The following is a 21,575-nucleotide window of genomic DNA, read 5'->3' as shown; positions in this document are numbered from 1 at the left end:
TTTAAAAAAAAAAAAAAAACTTGTTTATGTTTTCACTTGAAATCGAATTCAAATTTGTACAACAACTTTCTTTTTAGGCATCAATATTAAGGAAGCGAAAACAAATACATGCATTTGTGCATTTGCATTTTGATAGTTTGCATGCTTTGATTTAGGGAAAAGTGCATTACAGTGTGCTCTATGCTCTTTGAGAAAAGTTTGTATCTTCCTTTTCCCCTTGTAGCTAGGATTTTCATTGTTGAAAAGATATAAAAGCTTGCTTATCATCTTTAGACTGCATTTAGGAATTGTATCATACATCTCGTGGTGATCCAAAAAGGAAAACTTCTAAGAAAGATCAACCTAAAATAAATTGAATGAACTTAACAACGCTTTGTAACTTAACGCACAACATAGAGGTCTAGGCTAGAGACGTGTTCCGGCGTCGTAAAACCTCGTGACTGTCGATCTCGCTGATGGTTGGGTGATTCCTCCTGAGGGACGATAGCGCCAGTACGGATTGTGCTCCCACGTACCGTCGAGTATATATTGGGAGACCCCTATAGGCATAAAACCTTTATCCTTAGGAAGCCGTGTCGGCCGCCCTACTGATCGCAATGCACTGAACACAGCATTCGGGAAGATTGACCACCCGTACCTTAAAAAGTATTCTGCGGTTTTGCGAAAAGTTTGGCACACCCTCTACCTAGAACTCCAGAGCAGTTCCTTTTGGCCTTTTTCAGACTCTATAACAGAAAAATTCCATCCGAGCATTTGTCACTTCGGGCTCGTTAAAACATCGAAGGAGACTAGAGTCATCTTTAGCTTTTTCTCGACTCTTTAAAATTGAAAAAGAGAGTTGTGTCTAAAGTGTCGTTAAAATTTATTTTAAACGGAACAATCACCCCTTTTTCCTGCGTTGATCTTTAAGTTGAGAAAATGGAACCCACCAACCAAGGAATTCCCCTTGGTGGAAATCCTAGTCCCTTATCCTCTTGGGGAGATGTTGGTGCGCCCCATATGGCCACATTGTCGCTTCCAGGACTAACAATTGCCTTGCCGGTCTGGCTCTTCTCAACCAATGTTGTTCAGAACACCACTATTCCTGAACAGTCGAATCAACAGTTAGACCAGTCCAGAGTTTCCCACCAACCTTCTACTTCCTCTAATTCTTCCTCTCCTCCTTCCTCTTCACTTGACGGAACTGGTAAAACAAAAAACCAAGTTCCTAAGGAGAAGAAGGAAAAGAAGAAGAAAGAGAAGAAGAAGAAGGAGCCAAAAGCGACTGGGGGCAAACAAGTGTCGTCTGACAAAAATCCACACATAGCACTGACTAGGCCTAAATCGCCATGTGTCATATGCAAGGGAGACCACTTCCACAGAGATTGTCCCTGCATCCCTTGGATACTAAGGGACTGGTCTCCCCGTTTGCACAATCTGGTGGCATCAACCTCTGATAGCCATGTTGAATGCATACCGTCAACCAGTGAAAGTGAAGTCCTTGGACAAAAAGGGAGAGCTAGATCTCCCTGTAGACTGTGCGAAGGCAATCACGCCATCCACCGTTGTCCCTTCTTAGACGAAGCGAAAAGAGTTATGGATGATCGTCCGGTTTCACCGTTACGACTTCCTCCTGGATATAAAAAACTCTTGCCGAGTCCTTCGTTAGTTGAAAATCCAGCTGGCCCGCTCAAGTGGTCAGCTGAAACGCCGGTCATTGAAGATGAACCAGCTGAATCCATACCTGACGAAAGTCAAAAGGTCGAGGCGGCAGTTGACCCGGTCTTGCCTTCAGAGGTTTTGTCTTCGAATGATACAGTCACTGAAGAGAATAAAGATGACACCATCCAAATTCTCTTCATCAACACAGACTCCGACAAACACGGGGGCACTCCCCCCATTCCTTTCTCGCAGGAAGGAAGTTCGTCAGAGCGATACCCGGCCATTTACTCGGTCCCACCACCAAGCAATCTAGTTGTCTCCTTCGACTGGAACCAACTAGGCAGACCCTGTTTGCCAGCAAGCATACCTTCAGAATTATCGTCCAAATATATAGAATGGTCATGGATGGCACCATCATTGATGAAGGGGCATCTATGAGTATCCTTTCCTCCACTGCTTGGAAAGCGCTTGGTTCGCCAGCGTTTTTGCCTGAAATGAGAAATCTGACAGGCTTTGATAAAGGAACCAGTCAACCTTTAGGGATCCTCCCCAATGTGCCTATCACATTGAAAGGGAAGACCGTTCAAATGAACGTGATGGTCGTTCAAGGACCCTTGGATTATAACCTACTCCTTAGACGAGACTATATATATTGCATGGGAGCCATCGTCTCCTCACTCTTTAGAGTAATGTGTTTTCCGCACGAAGGAAGAGTGGTCAAGCTCGTGGACCAGCTTTCATTTCCCGGATCACGCATCGCAAATAGTCATATACCATCCCTAAATGGTCTCTTCACGCAAGAAATGTCTCAACCCATGGTCCGTCCTCCCGATGAGCGCGAGTAATTCGGAGGGATATGACTGGAACCCAGGGGGCATGCGTCCTGGTCTGCTTCGGCAGGAAAACTTTAGGTATAGGGTAGGTTTCCACGGGAGAATATGACTAGTCTGTACCCCGTCCGTCTTGGAAGAGGGGTTATTCTAGAATAAGATTCTTTTGTCAAAGTTATGTGTTTGACAGAATAGAGTCACTCACCTTTGTTTATCTCGGTAGACATCGCCGAAGAAGTGTTTTGTTTGAAAGATTAACAGAACAATCTTTGGGTAACCTGAAAGAGGTAGGCCTCTCTCGGTAAAACAATTGTTTTCGCGGAAGTGAAGTAGAGGTAACCTTGAAACTCTGTTTTATACCTCGGGGCATGCAAACCTTTTGGAGTGCAAGCAAGGGGCAGCTATTTATTTTTTAAATTTTTAGGTCCTCCCTTTAAACCTGTAGGTCTAACCCTTTAAACTCGTAGGATTAGTCGTTTCCGAACTTGCATAACGAAAGGATGCGGGGCATAGCTTTGTAAGGCGCAAGCTCCATAAAAAATGGAATCTTTCATGAGACATTCTTATCATATGACTGGATTATCGAGCAGTTTTAGCACATAGTTCATGCTCGTTAAAAAATAAACATAAGATCGAGCAGTTTTAGCACATAGTTCATGCTCGTTAAAAAATAAACATAAGATTGAGTAGTGTTTTTCCGCGTTTAAGCTCGTTAAAAAATGAACTACCCTCCGGTAAATAACCACCGTGAATGTAACATTATCATCCATTAAAGCCTTGGTCGTGTTTGCACCGTCACCTCCACTTTTCCATTGGCCGATCATTCACCTCCATATGATTGTTTACCCATTTTGAGGAACAGCTGCGAAGAGTGATTTCACTAGCCATCCTTGTGACACTGTCGTGATTGGAAAATTCCAACCCTTACCTAGAATCAGCTGCTAACCCGTTTTATCACTTGTTCCTCAAAAGACGAGTCTTCTTTAAGCTCTTTTCATCTGACTCGTAAAATATGAAAAGATTGCCGAGTTTTGGCCTTCCAGCTCATTAAAGCGACCGGAAATGCTATCCCTCCTCTAGATTTTAATCTCTTTTGGACCTAAGGGATTATTGCACAAAAAGATCGAGCGCTTGTTTTGTTCGGCTCGTTAAAACTATCGAAAACTCATCCCTTCTGTATTGTTTTATACTTTTTCGGACTTAAGGGATTAGATGACGAAAAAGGACTTTCGGATTTGACTTTACGTACCTTTTTAGACTCTCTAAAAATGAAAAGGATCGAGTTATCTTTGTCGTTAGACTCGTTAAAAGCATTAAATAGTGACAAACTTGTCTTTAGACGAGAACGAGTTTCACTATCGCTAGGCTCGTTAAAACATAGCGATGGGTTTGCCCGAAGGGAAAATTATAGAACAAGCATATGTTATCCTCCTCAAGCTTGACAAAAATAAAGAGGTAATGGTCAGCAATGACTGGGGAAAAATTGGGAAGAAACTCAAAGAACTTTATTGGTAACAAGTTGCTCTTGAACATGACACTTCCACTCTGTGCCTGAGTCGGGTTGGGTTGTTTCATTCACCGGTCACATCACCATGGTCTCGCCAATACCATCCATCTTTGGGGTAAATGCTACCAATCCATCACACAAGTGTCACCGATATGTTCAAGAGAAGTCATCCAGAGAAGTCAACCGTGTCCCATCCACTACCATACATTATCCTTCATCTTTTCATGACCGCCACCCTGAACCATATATCATCAGATTGTTTTCACCTCCATCAAAATAATTTGCTCCGTTCCGTGTCACTGATGTGGGATACATTAAGGCCCTCCTTTGACGGATCGCTTCTTGTCGACATCAGCTCATTATCCAAGAAGTTGATCTAGGAACAACCCCTTCAGTACTTTGAAGCTTGCATGCCTCAATGGCAAGTTTCTCACTTCCAGCGACAGGTATACATCAATGACCTTCGACCGAAAGATTTTGCGTGGTGTTCGACACAAAGTCCTTTAGTCACACCACGTGAATTGTACTGCAGTACCTTGAGGGTCATTATCATTATTGGTGATTCCTCTCGCACTTGTTAACGGTTTACCTCATTGACCGGTAATCAAGTGATGTCTTTCCATGTTCGACTTCAGAACATTCCTCACATGGATCGACTTGTACTTAGAGTGAAGATCGGACGAGATTGAAGACCCCGGATCTAGTTTCATCCATCCGGGCTGCGATATATATTCAGGAAAGATAAAGACATTGACATGTACATCATTGCAGCAGATAATCATCCTACCAAAAGGATGATGATTTCATCAAAATTATCAGTCTACCATCAGACGATTGTCTATTCTATGTACAGAAAAATGAATTTATAAAGTTGAGCATGGGAATGCCCGCCTCAGCTAGATCATGAAAGCAGTATGAAAAATAATGTGTTGTATTGTATCTTATTACAGGTCTCCTCCCAGCATTGGAAGAACTTCGGATCCTCCTAATAAAGCATTTCACCAGATAAACGGCCTCATACTTTAGGGGGCAACTATTATAGACATTTTTGTGCCTTACAGCTATAAGCATGAAATGTCCATAATTCAAGGGATCCAAAGTCCCTAAAGATGTTGTTACAGCTCCTAAAGGAACAAGGCCAACCAATGACAGCTTCTCCCAGAATTTCTCCACCAAAAACCACTCAGAAACAGTCAATTCAGGATCAATTCAGAGGCTCCACTAGTTGTCTGCGCTGAAATGCAGAGATTACACTGGCTAGGTGCACTGCAATGCAGGTAGAAGCACCACCAGGGTGCGCTGAGTGGGAAATGACAAATGGCAAGTTCATTCAACGAGGTGGAAAGACCCTGGAAGTTTCCAGAATCTTCCTCAATGACACTTGCCTCAATGAATTCAACTAGTGATGAGTAAGAGGTTCTCAACCTCCAAGTGGAAGCAAGAACTGACAGAGAGAAGCCACAAGTCAAAACATAAGCTGACTCATCCTCTCTGCTTACATCTATATATGGATCTCTCACCCAGAGGTTCAGGAGGCTGGAATTTTGTACTTTACAGAGAATTGTTGTTGGTTTGAGATTGAGATTAGCACATTGGGTGATTTATGCTTTGTTGGAAGAGAGGAAGGGATTCCTTTGCTGGGAGGTAGATGCTGGATCAGAACTCACTTGGTTGTATCTCCTCTTGGACTTTATTATCATATCAATAAACTATTTGATTTTCTCCTACATGTTGTATACCAATGATGTTTTGTTATGCTTACATGTTTAGCTTAATCTGATCTTGAGCTTTTTATGAATGTATATCTGTATCTTTGTGTAGTTGCTCTCTCTAGTGATCTTGCAGGAATTCGGTGAAGCTGGGCCGGTGAAGGAGAAAGAAGCTGGGAGCTACTGAAGAGAGGAGTGATTTGGATCGACAAACTAGCGGAAGATACAGGTTAGTTAGATCCTTCTTCCTCACTTACATCTTATAAAGAAGAATACTCAAATAAGTTTACCTGTTTGTTGCTAAGGCACTATCACCTCTTAGAGTGGGATAGGGGCATTCCGAATTGGATACTTTTCCCAACAACAGGAAGTTCAATGCATTTTTCATCATTGTTTTAGGGAGGATTTGAGCTGCATATCTGGATGAGTACACTACATGATGGTCATGTTTTGGGTACTTTGGGAAATGTCAAGGGGAAGTGTAGGAGGTGTGACAAAATACTGTGTAACAGATGCCCCCTAAAGCATGAAGGCAGAACAAGGAGTGATGGTTGAGATGCTTTACGAGCTTTTGCAAGGACGAGAACAAACATTGTTCGAAGACCTGCAAATCAAGGACGCATATGCATATACATATCTGATATCAAAACATGAATCCACAGTATGGACACAACCATCTGAATAAAGGACTATAAAAAAGTTCCGCGATATGGGCACATCAATTCGAATGAGAAGGATCATCTGTAAATCTAAAATCCAAGGTATGGACACAGCCACCCAATATAGAAGGATCATCATAAATGTAAAGTCCCATGGTGTGGTCACAACCATCTGTATAGTATAAACATGAGTACAATCATGAATAATACATAATCCCACACAGCTTGAGTCATATCAGACAAGACTCAGGGTCTTGCGCTCCATCCCACCTTGATCAAAGTATGAATTCTAACATGCAAATGAATTTGTTGAAGTCAAACATGCTAGAAAACCACCTTATTACCGGTCAATAATGGAACCTTAACAAGCACGAGAGAAACCACCAGTAATGACAATGGTTCTCAAGGTACAATAGTACAATAATTGAATGTGAAAAATGAAATTGAAGTCGAACACTCGTGGAATCATCTGATTGAAGTCTAATGGTGAAAACCTGACATCGGATGCGAAGAACTTGGCATTAAGGCATGCAAGCTCTAAGGTACTGAAAGGGAGTTTCCAAGTCACCTTCCTGAATAATGAACTGAAGTTGACAAGAAGTGACCTGTCGAAGGAGGGCCATGATGAGTCCCCCATCATCGACACGAACGAGGAATAAAGTAGAATGAAATGGTTAAGATCCAAGACTGTAACAAATGGTCAGACAATGTATAGGTAACAGACTACAGATAGGACCTCTCTTGAACATTGGCGACACAACTCCATAGTGTGGCAGCATTTGACTCAACATAGGACTAAAGGTCATAATTGTTACAGGGAAAAGTGTCTATATAGAACTGCTCTATCCCACTAAGGTGTGACAGCTACCTTAGAAACAAATAGAGTAAAGCTACTTTCTTTTTTCCTTTATAAATTATAGATAGAGAGGAACAGAAATACCAACCTCTGTCTTGCGCTAATCTCCTGATTTTATTCCTCTCTTCCTTGATAGTCTTTTGCTACTTGTTCCCTTGCACGCCCAGCTTCACAAAGTACCTGTAAGGTCACAGTAGCATAGCACTATACAAAGACATGGATCTATAATCATAAACAATCTAGGATCAGATGTAAATTGACCATACGAATGCAACAAACAACAATGACACAAGAGCATGGAGTAAAACTTGAATAGCTTTTATTGATAAACAAGAAAGAGCCAAGAGGAGTTACAACCAGTTGTTCTGACCCAGCATCAACCTTTCAGAAAGGAAGCCCCTCTTCACCTCATACAAAGCTTATATCACCCAACAATCTGATGTTTGTCTCAAGAAACCAACAGCAATTCCTTACAATATGCAAAATTCTAGCCTCCAACCTCCTGGATCTCTAGGATGAGAGATCTATATATAGATATTTTCAGAGGTGTGAGTCAGCTCTGGGCTTTTGATTAGTGTCTTCTTTCTGATAGTTCTTGCTTCCACTTGGAGATCTCATTGATCTCTTACTCATCCTTGGGTGATTCTGAGAGGCAAGTGTCCCAGGAGAAGTTTCTGGAAGATTCCAAGATCATCCACCTCGCAAAATGTCTCCGCCACTTGTCTTTTCTCGTCCATCGCACCCCATAGAAGGGCTTTTTTAAATGCATCGCACTTCCCGTGTGTACAAGGTGCGATGCATCACACCCTGGCCATGGAGCAAGTGAGATGATCCAGTTTTGACCAGTTCTGAGTAGTTTTTCATGGAGAACTTCTGGGAGATGATGTAATCAGTTGACCTTGTTCCTTTAGGGTATGAAACAACACTTTTAGGGACTTAGGAGCCCTTAGTTTATGGACATTTATGCTTGGGGTTGCAGTGCCCAAAAATGTCTATAACAATTGCCCCCTAAAGCATGAGGTCGTTAATCTTTTGATGTCGGGTGAAATGCTTTATTATGAGGATCCGAAGTTCTTTCAAGCTGGGAGGAGACCTGTAATAAGATACAATACAATACATTATCTTCATAATATTTTCATGATCTAGCTGAGGCGGGCATTCCCATGCTCAGCTTTATAAATTCATTTTCATGTACATAGGACAGACAATCGTCTGAGTGTAGACTGATGACTCTGGTAGAGCCATCATCCCTTTGATTGGATGATTATCTGTGCAGCAATGATGTACATTTGATGTCTTTATTTCCCTGAATATATATCGCAGCCCGGATGGATGAAACTAGATCTGGGGTCTTCAATCTCGTTCGATCTTCACTCGAAGTACAAGTCTATCCATGTGAGAGATGTTTTGGAGTCCAACATGGAAAGACATCGCCTGATTACCAACCAATGATGTAAGTTGTTAACAGGCACGAGAGGAATCACCGATAATGATAATGACCCTCAAGGTATTGCAGTACAATTCACGTGGTGTGAATCAAGGACTTGGCGTTGAACACCACGTAAAATCTTTCAGTCGAAGGCCATTGATGTAAACCTGTCGCTGGAAGTGAGAAACTTGCCATTGAGGCATGCAAGCTTCAAAGTACTGAACGGGGTGTTCCTAGATCGACTTCTTGGATAATGAGCTGATGTCGACAAGAAGCGATCCGTCATAGGAGGGCCTTAATGAATCCCACATCAATGACACAGAACGGAGCAAATGATCTTAATGGAGGTGAAAACGATCTGGTGATATAAGGTTCAGGGTGGCAGTCATGAAAGAATGCAGCGTAAATGTATTGCAGCGGGTGAGACACAGGTGAATTCTCTGAATGACTTCTCTTGAACATATCGGCGACACTGACGTGATGGATTGGTAGCATTAACCCCAAATGTGGATGGTGTGATGGGACCATGGTGATGTGACCGGTGAATGAAACAACCCAACCCGACTTGGATGCGGAGTGAAAGTGTCATGTTCAAGAGCGACTTGCTACCAACAAAGTTTCTTCAAGTTTTCTTCCCAATTTTTCCTCAGTCATTGCTGACCAGTACCTCTTTATTTTTGTCAAGCTTGAGGAGGATAACATATGCTTGTTCTATAATTTTCCCTTCGGGCAAACCCATCGCTATGTTTTAACGAGGCTAGCGATAGTGAAACTTGTTCTTGTCTGCTATGGACAAGTTTGTCGCTATTAAGTTTTAACACGTTTAACGACAAAGATAACTCGGTCCTTTTCAATTTTAGAGAGTCTAAAAGGGAACATAAAGGAAACTCCAAAATTCCTTTTTCGTCATCTAATCCCTTAAGTCCGAAAAAGTATAAAACAATACAGAAGGGATGAATTTTCGATACTTTTAACAAGCCGAACAAAACAAGCGCTCGATCTTTTTGTGTAATAATCCCTCAGGTCCAAAAAGATTAAAATTTAGAGGAGGGATAGCACTTCCGGTCCTTTTAACGAGCTGGAGAGGCCAATGGCTCGGCAATCTTTTCATATTTTATGAGTCAGTTGAAAAGAGCTTAAAGGAGACTCGTATTTTGAGGAACGAGTGATAAAATTGGGTAGCAGCTGATTCCAGGTAAGGTTTGTAATTTTCCAATCACGGCAGTGTTATAAGGATGGCTAGTGAGATCAGTCTTCGCAGTTGTTCCTCAAAAGGGGTAAACAATCAAATGGAGGTGAATGATCGGCCAATACAGAGTGGAAGTGATGGTGAGAACACGACCAAGGCTTTTAAAGGCTGAAGTATTATGTTATCACAAAATCATGTACTGATGGCTGCTATCAGTTAGACTCTATGTAACTATTTCAGACCAGACTCTTGACTAAGGATTAGCCTCCCTAGTCTGAGAGGGCTCTCTCAAAACAAACTATTGATTATGATTAACACTAAGAGGGCTAACTCTTGAAATGAAGACTTAATAAACATGCTGGTTGGACAGACAACATAAGATTTCTTCCATTGGGCTCATGGAGTCAAACACCATTTCAGTAAACCATAAAACTACTCATTCATGGAAGTCAGGGCATGTAATGTTTAAACACTCAAAACATTTCTCAAATGAACCTCAACTCATAAATACACACAGGAAATCTGAGCAGCTAGGTGAATTCAGAGTGATTGTGTATCTATAAAGCTGTAAAACATAAAGGATAAAACAAAGCCACATACATCTTGAGCATCTGAACAAAGTATGAATCCTGAGAAGAAAAAGTAGTCTTTTATATCACTGTAACAAGTCTTTACATAAGCCAATATAAACTCTGTTTCTTCAAAAACATCCAACCCCAATTACATCGATCATTCTCCTCTATATAGACACATACTTCTAACTGCTTAGAGCTTCCACCTCCAGCCTGAGGGGAGCTCGATGACTGCCTATGATGACACCTACTAACTTTTAACTAACTCATAAATATAATAAGGAACTAACTGTAGTGTTTAAGAGTCCTAAACCAACTACAACTCTAACTCTATCTTTTCCATAAACTGATTCCTCCTTGCAGCTTTGACACCTGGCTTTCTCTTCGCTTGGCTGAGATGGCATGAAATGAGCAATTAATGTCCCATGTTGGCTTTGAGCACCGAAGGCTTTGATCTGTTCTGTGTTGGCTGAGAATAACCCTAAATTTTCGGTTCTGGTCCCCCATCACCGAGTATGCAGCAGTAGTTACGTTAAGCCTTTAATAACCCAAGAATATAGGATATTACCATGTTACTGATATGCTTACTGACATGCTGGAAGCTTCCTTGGTAGACAGGTGTGCCAACCAAAACTTTTCGTATGCAGCTCTTCTCCAAACCCTAATCACCGAGAATAAAGTGGCTTTATGACCAAAAATTCCAAACTTAGGTTAAAATCTTTCACCTTTTGTTAAAGGTACAGATGGCGTATGTTGAATGGCTGTAGCAGCTTTCTTTGATCCCTTTCATGTCTCTGAAGTGTTTCCTTTGCAAACTTTTTGATTCTGCCATCAAACTGTTATATGCGTTTCAAAACAACACCTACAGCAGTTTCGCAGTTTCGTAGCGCGCTGCGAAACTGCGAAACTGTTTTAAACAATTTCAATTTCCCCTGAGATTTTAACTGCTCTGCCACCTGATTGCAAAACTCCTTTTTACCTTGCATATGTATAGCAGGGTTTACATGCCTTCAAAATAATGAACTTCAGCAAAATTTTACAAAACTTAGAACAACACCTTTCTTGAAACAGCAACTTCATTTAGCAGCTAATTTACTTAGCTGTGTCTTTAAGTCTGCAACCTGCTTGCTTGAATTCTAAGGTAGCCTCTCTGTCACTTCTATGGCACAAAACACGAAGGAGTGTATCTGCATCTTCTGCAGATTTCTTTCCATACCTCCTCGAATCAGATTCTACCACAGGCTGCCCACTTGCATGCATCAAGTTCTCAATAACAGTGTGTCTCCCAAGGCTGTACAGGTTAGCAATTTGTTGTACTGGAGCTAATGAACTTTCAACCACACCATGTGGAAGCCCATCTCCACCTGCCATAAAAAATTCCTTTAGCAAATGTAAATCTTCATCTAGCATTCTTGAATCCTCTTGAGAAAAGATACGAGAAGGACCCTCATCCAGTAACACCCAGACAAAACCATCCATTGAGGCTTGAAGAAGTGCCATCACAACTTGGTCTCTAAGAGGATGCACGATAATATCACAGAGTCAAGATCATGAATGACAGTTTCCACTCGAGCTTGAGAGACGCTTCCTTTATATAAACCATAGAGAAATTGTTGTCGCATATCCCAAAAGATTATTTTAACACCTGTAAAATCACATATCTTATTAATAGCTCCATTAACAGCCTCTTTTGTGCCATCAAAAATAGTTGAGAAACCATCTACTCGTTTGCTAGAAGCAGAGGACGACTCTGAATCCTCTTCAATTTAGCTTCGCCTTGGTCTTGTTTGAACCCAACGTGCTCGACTGTTGACTTTAAGTATGTTTAATTGAATCAGCAAATAATGCAACAAATTTAAACGAACGCGAAGCTTAGATGTGGACAAATCATTAAACTGACTGCAACGGCTTTCATCAGTTGATCCAGTGTCAGCAAGTTCCTTCCTTGTAAAAGAATTCATTGCGGTGTCCTTCTTGTACCGTGTCAGAATAGGTGTTGGTGGTATAAGAATATCTTTGTCAACTAGCTGGCTAACAACATTCTGGGAATAAAGCTTTAACGCGTTGTCAAGACCACTGACGAGGCCATTTAGCTGCGGAACCCTCATAGGCAGTTGTAAACTGAAAAACTGATCCACTGTCTCTTCCATAATTCTGTAGACTTCAACAATAGAATTACCATGTCGATGTTGAGATGATGAAGGCTCCCATTTCTCCTGCTGAATTGTTCGTTCAATCTATTCTGAGATTCTAGCAAGTTGCATGTTTATCCACCGCATAATCAACGTACCAGATATTGTTTCAACCTGGTAGGGCATCATCTGTTGTTTGTAGTTATCATACACCTGGCCATCTTGACACACAGATGAAACAAGTTTCAACAAATGCTGATCAAGGCTCTCAGCTGCTGTTAGTACAGATGCAACATCCTCTGTAAGATGTGACACTCCATCAAGGAATGGTTTCAGCTCTTTACCATAAAGCTGATGAAGTAATGAAGCAGAAATGGCAGTAGACATAGGATTCCAGGGTGATAAAACAGGACTGAAAACATTTGAATCCATTATGGCAATTCTCTTCATATCTTCGGCAAGTACTGCTAGACGATGGTCATGTTCTGCCTCCTCCTTTGAATCTATGCCCACCAATACTCTTTCATACGCAGCTTTGATGGAAGACAAGATGTAATCTTCTGTCTATTTGGAAACAGCAGCCATCTCTGAGGTCGATGTCATTCTCGCTACCCCTGTGTGATCAGACTCTTCTGCTAGGAGTCTCCCATAAACCATTGCTGTTGTGACTATACCTTCCATGATATTTGATCCCTCGTGAAAGTGTGTATGATAGTCTCCAAGCCGTTTATCAGTCCATTTCTTGATTGGAAATACATAGATCCCGAAAAATGTGCATCTTTAGCAAGCTCAAAAGACAAATCTTGCAACCGATGGAATGCTCCCTTCCGTTTACTATCTTCTCCAAGAGACCACTGATACTTTAAATATGCAAAAATAACTTGAAGCGGAGCTGACAATCTTGTATTTGGAGGCGTAAATTCTGGATCATACTACAACAGTTTGATCAAGGTGGGATGACCTTGACTAATACTACCACTGTTCCGGCAAAGAGAAGCAAATTTCAACCATGTGTCTATGTCCTTTGTCGGTGGAAGAACTAATGCACGAACAGCTAGTAATGTTTGCCAAACCTCAACATCTCGTTTGGTTCCTTGTATCCGATCAAAACACAAAGATTAGAACATGTGGCACATACTTAAATGCAAACACATTTCGTTTGTCAAAAACTCATCACTGACACGTACACGATCCCCCAACCATGTATTCCCAATGTACTTGGAGATGATATATATACTAACACTTAGTCGATAACCAGCTTCATATATATTTGCTGCTTTTCCAACATAATTAACCTGAGTTGGGATCAGAAGGGCTTCATTGACTTGAGAAAGGCGATTGTCCCAGGAAAGGATCTTCAAGGTATTCGTCTCAGGGAGAGCACTGAGCAAATCTGTGTTGCTACAAACGAGCTTAATGCACTGCTTCCTTGAAAACACTGTCGCTGCTCTCATCTGCATTTCTGGAGGGAAACAGAACTCTGTACAATAGGCATGCTAGGATTTTGGCCTCCACTGAAAACTCGAACAAATCCCCAATTTCGTAGCACGCTACGAAACCACCTAAACATGTAGCGCTGCGAAACTGCTAAAGGATTTATGCGCTGCGAAAACACTTTGTCCTTAAGCTAGTCTGAGCAATTTTTGGAAACAGAATTTTCAGTGATAACAGTGGCTCCACTTGGGATAGTGTGCCCTTGTGGTACACTAAGAACTCGTAGGTCCAGTGCCTTATCTATTTATGACAAACAAAAATTTACTTGACAAGCATGACTGTAGGAGAAAGAAAGCTACATCTACTGAAAAATGCTCAGTTAACCTTGAGCTTATTTGCATTTACCTACCTACCTACCCTAACACTTTCAACTTCTTTCTGCTCAATCAACATGAAATTTCCAATGTAGCCAATCCTCTGATTTATCTGATATTTGAGTTTTTTGACTGCATCGGAGTTCAGAGCCACTCTGATAGTGTGATGACCGCTTCCACTGAAATTGTCTCTGATCTTTATTGGAAAACTGAAAAACTTGAGAGTGAAAATCTTCCATGTAGTCAGCTACAGGATCCCAGAATACATGATCAGCTTGATTTTTCTTGTAACTTTCCAGCTGTGCAAACTGATCTTCAACAGCAGTGTGCATTTCCTCAAGCGTAAAAGAGAAAGGAAACAATACTCTCTCCTTATGTTCTGCCATAGAAAGCTGCTGAAAATAATGATCATAATTATGAAAACTATATGCCTGAATTTGACCTTCTAAACCTTCAATTTCTTTCTCAATGTCCTCAGCAACTTCATCCAAAAATCTCATCTTATCCTCTGCTTTACAGACAAATGACTTTAGATACGAGGACAGGGACAAAGAAAAATTTTCACCTATTTTTTCATTAATATGATCATCATTCCATTGTTTGAAACCCTCAACTGAAGGAGAGTTTGCCACCACCTCTGACCTATCTATCCATTCCTCCAAAAACATAAGCCATAAGTCTTGAAATGACTTAACGGATTTGATAGGAAAACTTTCAATCCATTGTTTGCATTTCCCTTGAAGTGAATCATAAAATAACATAATGCAAACATCCTCATGCTTAACTCTAAGAAGCTGTGAAAATTCACAAAAATCTGATATATGCTTCAGAGTTAAACTCAAATCCTCTCCATTGAATTTTGGACCATTCCTTAGAAAATATGCATCCTTGGGAAAATGATTTGGGAAACCATGAATTCCAGAAAAATCTATGCATGCATACCTTGAACTAAGAATGGTAGCTTCTGGGTCCTTCATAACTCCAGTGGAATCACCATGAACCTATGAATTTCGAATTCTTCAACAATGGAGTCGCCAAGGTAGATTTGCAGCCTCAAAAACCTTCTGAGCTCCTGCTACCTTCAGAAGTTCAGCTTCATAATTTCGGGAATGAGTAATCTTCAGACTCCCGGCAGACGCACCAAAATGTTATCACAAAATCATGTACTGATGGCTGCTATCAGTTAGACTCTATGTAACTATTTCAGACCAGACTCTTGACTAAGGATTAGCCTCCCTAGTCTGAGAGGGCTCTCTCAAAACAAACTATTGATTATGATTAACACTAAGAGGGCTAACTCTTGAAATGAAGACTTAATAAACATGCTGGTTGGACAGACAACATAAGATTTCTTCCATTGGGCTCATGGAGTCAAACACCATTTCAGTAAACCATAAAACTACTCATTCATGGAAGTCAGGGCATGTAATGTTTAAACACTCAAAACATTTCTCAAATGAACCTCAACTCATAAATACACACAGGAAATCTGAGCAGCTAGGTGAATTCAGAGTGATTGTGTATCTATAAAGCTGTAAAACATAAAGGATAAAACAAAGCCACATACATCTTGAGCATCTGAACAAAGTATGAATCCTGAGAAGAAAAAGTAGTATTTTATCTCACTGTAACAAGTCTTTACATAAGCCAATATAAACTCTGTTTCTTCAAAAACATCCAACCCCAATTACATCGATCATTCTCCTCTATATAGACACATACTTCTAACTGCTTAGAGCTTCCACCTCCAGCCTGAGGGGAGCTCAATGACTGCCTATGATGACACCTACTAACTTTTAACTAACTCATAAATATAATAAGGAACTAACTGTAGTGTTTAAGAGTCCTAAACCAACTACAACTCTAACTCTATCTTTTCCATAAACTGATTCCTCCTTGCAGCTTTGACACCTGGCTTTCTCTTCGCTTGGCTGAGATGGCATGAAATGAGCAATTAATGTCCCATGTTGGCTTTGAGCACCGAAGGCTTTGATCTGTTCTGTGTTGGCTGAGAATAACCCTAAATTTTCGGTTCTGGTCCCCCATCACCAAGTATGCAGCAGTAGTTACCTTAAGCCTTTAAAAACCCAAGAATATAGGATATTACCATGTTACTGATATGCTTACTGACATGCTGGAAGCTTCCTTGGTAGACAGGTGTGCCAACCAAAACTTTTCGTATGCAGCTCTTCTCCAAACCCTAATCACCGAGAATAAAGTGGCTTTATGACCAAAAATTCCAAACTTAGGTTAAAATCTTTCACCTTTTGTTAAAGGTACAGATGGCGTATGTTGAATGGCTGTAGCAGCTTTCTTTGATCCCTTTCATGTCTCTGAAGTGTTTCCTTTGCAAACTTTTTGATTCTGCCATCAAACTGTTATATGCGTTTCAAAACAACACCTACAGCAGTTTCGCAGTTTCGTAGCGCGCTGCGAAACTGCGAAATTGTTTTAAACAATTTCAATTTCCCCTGAGATTTTAACTGCTCTGCCACCTGATTGCAAAACTCCTTTTTACCTTGCATATGTATAGCAGGGTTTACATGCCTTCAAAATAATGAACTTCAGCAAAATTTTACAAAACTTAGAACAACACCTTTCTTGAAACAGCAACTTCATTTAGCAGCTAATTTACTTAGCTGTGTCTTTAAGTCTGCAACCTGCTTGCTTGAATTCTAAGGTAGCCTCTCTGTCGCTTCTATGGCACAAAACACGAAGGAGTGTATCTGCATCTTCTGCAGATTTCTTTCCATACCTCCTCGAATCAGATTCTACCACAGGCTGCCCACTTGCATGCATCAAGTTCTCAATAACAGTGTGTGTCCCAAGGCTGTACAGGTTAGCAATTTGCTGTACTGGAGCTAATGAACTTTCAACCACACCATGTGGAAGCCCATCTCCACCTGCCATAAAAAAAGTCCTTTAGCAAATGTAAATCTTCATCTAGCATTCTTGAATCCTCTTGAGAAAAGATACGAGAAGGACCCTCATCCAGTAACACCCGGACAAAACCATCCATTGAGGCTTGAAGAAGTGCCATCACAACTTGGTCTCTAAGAGGATGCACGATAATATCACAGAGTCAAGATCATGAATGATAGTTTCCACTCGAGCTTGAGAGACGCTTCCTTTATATAAACCATAGAGAAATTGTTGTCGCATATCCCAAAAGATTATTTTAACACCTGTAAAATCACATATCTTATTAATAGCTCCATTAACAGCCTCTTTTGTGCCATCAAAAATAGTTGAGAAACCATCTACTCGTTTGCTAGAAGCAGAGGACGACTCTGAATCCTCTTCAATTTAGCTTCGCCTTGGTCTTGTTTGAACCCAACGTGCTCGACTGTTGACTTTAAGTATGTTTAATTGAATCAGCAAATAATGCAACAAATTTAAACGAACGCGAAGCTTAGATGTGGACAAATCATTAAACTGACTGCAACGGCTTTCATCAGTTGATCCAGTGTCAGCAAGTTCCTTCCTTGTAAAAGAATTCATTGTGGTGTCCTTCTTGTACCGTGTCAGAATAGGTGCTGGTTGCATAAGAATATCTTTGTCAACTAGCTGGCTAACAACATTCTGGGAATAAAGCTTTAACGCGTTGTCAAGACCACTGACGAGGCCATTTAGCTGCGGAACCCTCATAGGCAGTTGTAAACTGAAAAACTGATCCACTGTCTCTTCCATAATTCTGTAGACTTCAACAATAGAATTACCATGTCGATGTTGAGATGATGAAGGCTCCCATTTCTCCTGTTGAATTGTTCGTTCAATCTATTCTGAGATTCTAGCAAGTTGCATGTTTATCCACTGCATAATCAACGTACCAGATATTGTTTCAACCTGGTAGGGCATCATCTGTTGTTTGTAGTTATCATACACCTGGCCATCTTGACACACAGATGAAACAAGTTTCAACAAATGCTAATCAAGGCTCTCAGCTGCTGTTAGTACAGATGAAACATCCTCTGTAAGATGTGACACTCCATCAAGGAATGGTTTCAGCTCTTTACCATAAAGCTGATGAAGTAATGAAGCAGAAATGGCAGTAGACATAGGATTCCAGGGTGATAAAACAGGACTGAAAACTTTTGAATCCATTATGGCAATTCTCTTCATATCTTCGGCAAGTACTGCTAGACGATGGTCATGTTCTGCCTCCTCCTTTGAATCTATGCCCACCAATACTCTTTCATACGCAGCTTTGATGGAAGGCAAGATGTAATCTTCTGTCTGTTTGGAAACAGCAGCCATCTCTGAGGTCGATGTCATTCTCGCTACCCCTGTGTGATCAGACTCTTCTGCTAGGAGTCTCCCAGAAACCATTGCTGCTGTGACTATACCTTCCATGATATTTGATCCCTCGTGAAAGTGTGTATGATAGTCTCCAAGCCGTTTATCAGTCCATTTCTTGATTGGAAATACATAGATCCCGAAAAATGTGCATCTTTAGCAAGCTCAAAAGACAAATCTTGCAACCGATGGAATGCTCCCTTCCGTTTACTATCTTCTCCAAGAGACCACTAATACTTTAAATATGCAAAAATAACTTGAAGCGGAGCTGACAATCTTGTATTTGGAGGCGTAAATTCTGGATCATACTACAACAGTTTGATCAGGGTGGGATGACCTTGACTAATACTACCACTGTTCCGGCAAAGAGAAGCAAATTTCAACCATGTGTCTATGTCATTTGTCGGTGGAAGAACTAATGCACGAACAGCTAGTAATGTTTGCCAAACCTCAACATCTCGTTTGGTTCCTTGTATCCGATCAAAACACAAAGATTAGAACATGTGGCACATACTTAAATGCAAACACATTTCGTTTGTCAAAAACTCATCACTGACACGTACACGATCCCCCAACCATGTATTCCCAATGTACTTGGAGATGATATATATACTAACACTTAGTCGATAACCAGCTTCATATATATTTGTTGCTTTTCCAACATAATTAACCTGAGTTGGGATCAGAAGGGCTTCATTGACTTGAGAAAGGCGATTGTCCCAGGAAAGGATCTTCAAGGTATTCGTCTCAGGGAGAGCACTGAGCAAATCTGTGTTGCTACAAACGAGCTTAATGCATTGCTTCCTTGAAAACACTGTCGCTGCTCTCATCTGCATTTCTGGAGGGAAACAGAACTCTGTACAATAGGCATGCTAGGATTTTGGCCTTCACTGAAAACTCGAACAAATCCCCAATTTCGTAGCACGCTACGAAACCACCTAAACATGTAGCGCTGCGAAACTGCTAAAGGATTTATGCGCTACGAAAACACTTTGTCCTTAAGCTAGTCTGAGTAATTTTTGGAAACAGAATTTTTAGTGATAACATATTACATTCACGATGATGATTTACCGGGAAATAGTTCATTTTTTAATGAGCTTAAAAGCGGGGGGAAACATTTTCTCATGGATTATGTCTATTTTTTAATGAGCTTGAACTATGCGCTAAAATTGCTCGATGCGGGTTTATTTTTTAACGAGCTTGAACCCTGCAGTAACACTGCTCGTGGCGAGTTTATTTTTTAACGAGCTTGAACCCTGCAGTAACACTGCTCGTGATAAGTTTGCATGCCCCCAGCATAATAACGCAAATCGAGGTGCATGCCCCCCAAGCTTCATTGCATTCAACTCGGTGGTTTGAATGAATGTTTACCTTTGAGATTTGGGAAGGGGATTTGTTTCATTTTTTAATGAGGTTGACACAGTCAAAGAACTATCCTCATAATCCACCGTATTTACAGTATTTGATAGAAAATCAAAAACTGATGGATGATTAAGGTTGCTGGAATAATCTTCGTGGTAATCTGGAAGATGGGAGCGATGGTGGTAATCTTCCCATGGTGCCTCTCCTGTCATCATTGATTGAATGATTCCTTCGTTTGTAGAATGTACATGTGACCAAGGATCCGAAGAGGTGCCATATTCCTTAGACCTATCTATCCAAACACTCGATGAGCATTGATTTGGGTTTGCCCCCCAAGCCAAGAAATTTGATTGCTACAATATTTCTAAAATGGCGATGATCCATGCTGACAAAATGTTTAGGAATCTTTCGAATCCATTAGCTATAGAAGATTTCATATTGCAGGTTTCCATTGTGGCCACTTCCGCCATATTACTCGGAGGCAGTAGGGAAAAAGTACCCATTAAGGCAGGGTCTTTTAGGAGACCTACTCCGATATTTTGAAGCAAATGATTGCTTCCATGGATCATTGGATTGCTTCCTGTAACTTGTGAACTGTTGGGGAGAAATGTTTGTTGGTCGATGATTGTAATTCCTCCTTGAAAGGGAAATGCAATCTTCCTGAAGTAGGTCGACACAACTGCGGCCATGGCATATATCCAGGGCCTTCCCAGTAGGATGTTGTAATCGAGGTTTCCGTCGATTACTTCAACATCAATTTCTATGTTTTTTCCCCCTAGTTCAACTTTTAAGTTACTTAAAATCCCATATGGAGTGTATGATCGTCCATCAAATGCTTTTAACATTGTTGATGATCGCGACAAGGGTGGTGAGCCTAAATTTTTCCAGCAACTCATCGACATAATACATGTAGATGCCCCCTCATCAATAATTGTTTGATGAACAATTTTGTTGAGGGCTTTCACTTGAATAAGGAAATCTAGTTGAACTGGTAACTCAGGGTCATATCCTTTGTGATTAAAGGATACAAGATTGGAATTCGTTGGGTCAATCCCACCTATTACTGATAATAGAGCCTGCTTTTGGGAGGGGCAATTTTGCGGTACCTCAAGTGTCGACATAGCGGATGGCGATTGGGCCAGGTCCTCTACTATATTATAATTCTGTGCTATGTTGGCACAAGGATTAAATGTCGATTTGTGTACTACTCCCTTTGGCGGCTTTATCATTGGTTCAGGAATGATGGGTGGCACAACTTCTGTCAAAGTCGTTATCGAACTACTAGGTTGTTCATTAGCCTTGTTATTCAATAGTTGTGGATTTCTGTAATCTTTATTCCTTGTCAAAGCATTATTTTGCTGCTCCGAGATAGACAACATAAGCACTTGGGTTCGGGAAGCATTTTGATTAGCAACCAGTTTGGTTCTCGGGTTTGGAAACGGATCAGTCAATATTGCTGAGGTTTTTGAACTCTTAAAGAGTTTCTTAACTTCAGCTTTATGTGGACAATCTCTCGTCCGATGATCCTCATCGCATATATGACACACCGCAGGGGGTTTCCTTTGCCCAGAAGGGTTTGTAGAAG

General features: G+C 40.9%; 2 pseudogenes; both read right to left on the bottom strand.

The window, feature by feature from the left end:
• Positions 1-11,484: 11,484 nt before the first annotated feature.
• On the bottom strand, positions 11,485-13,984 carry LOC149191688 (protein unc-13 homolog pseudogene; annotated as a pseudogene).
• A 2,979-nt stretch (positions 13,985-16,963) lies between these two features.
• On the bottom strand, positions 16,964-19,464 carry LOC149191687 (protein unc-13 homolog pseudogene; annotated as a pseudogene).
• Between the last annotated feature and the right edge of the window lie 2,111 nt (positions 19,465-21,575).

Source organism: Pinus tabuliformis, chromosome 2_2, assembly GCF_031772625.1.
Source record: "Pinus tabuliformis cultivar Carrire ecotype Pingquan chromosome 2_2, CPIR1, whole genome shotgun sequence".
Classification (NCBI taxonomy): Eukaryota; Viridiplantae; Streptophyta; class Pinopsida; order Pinales; family Pinaceae; genus Pinus; species Pinus tabuliformis.
This window is presented reverse-complemented; position numbering and strand designations above follow the sequence as displayed.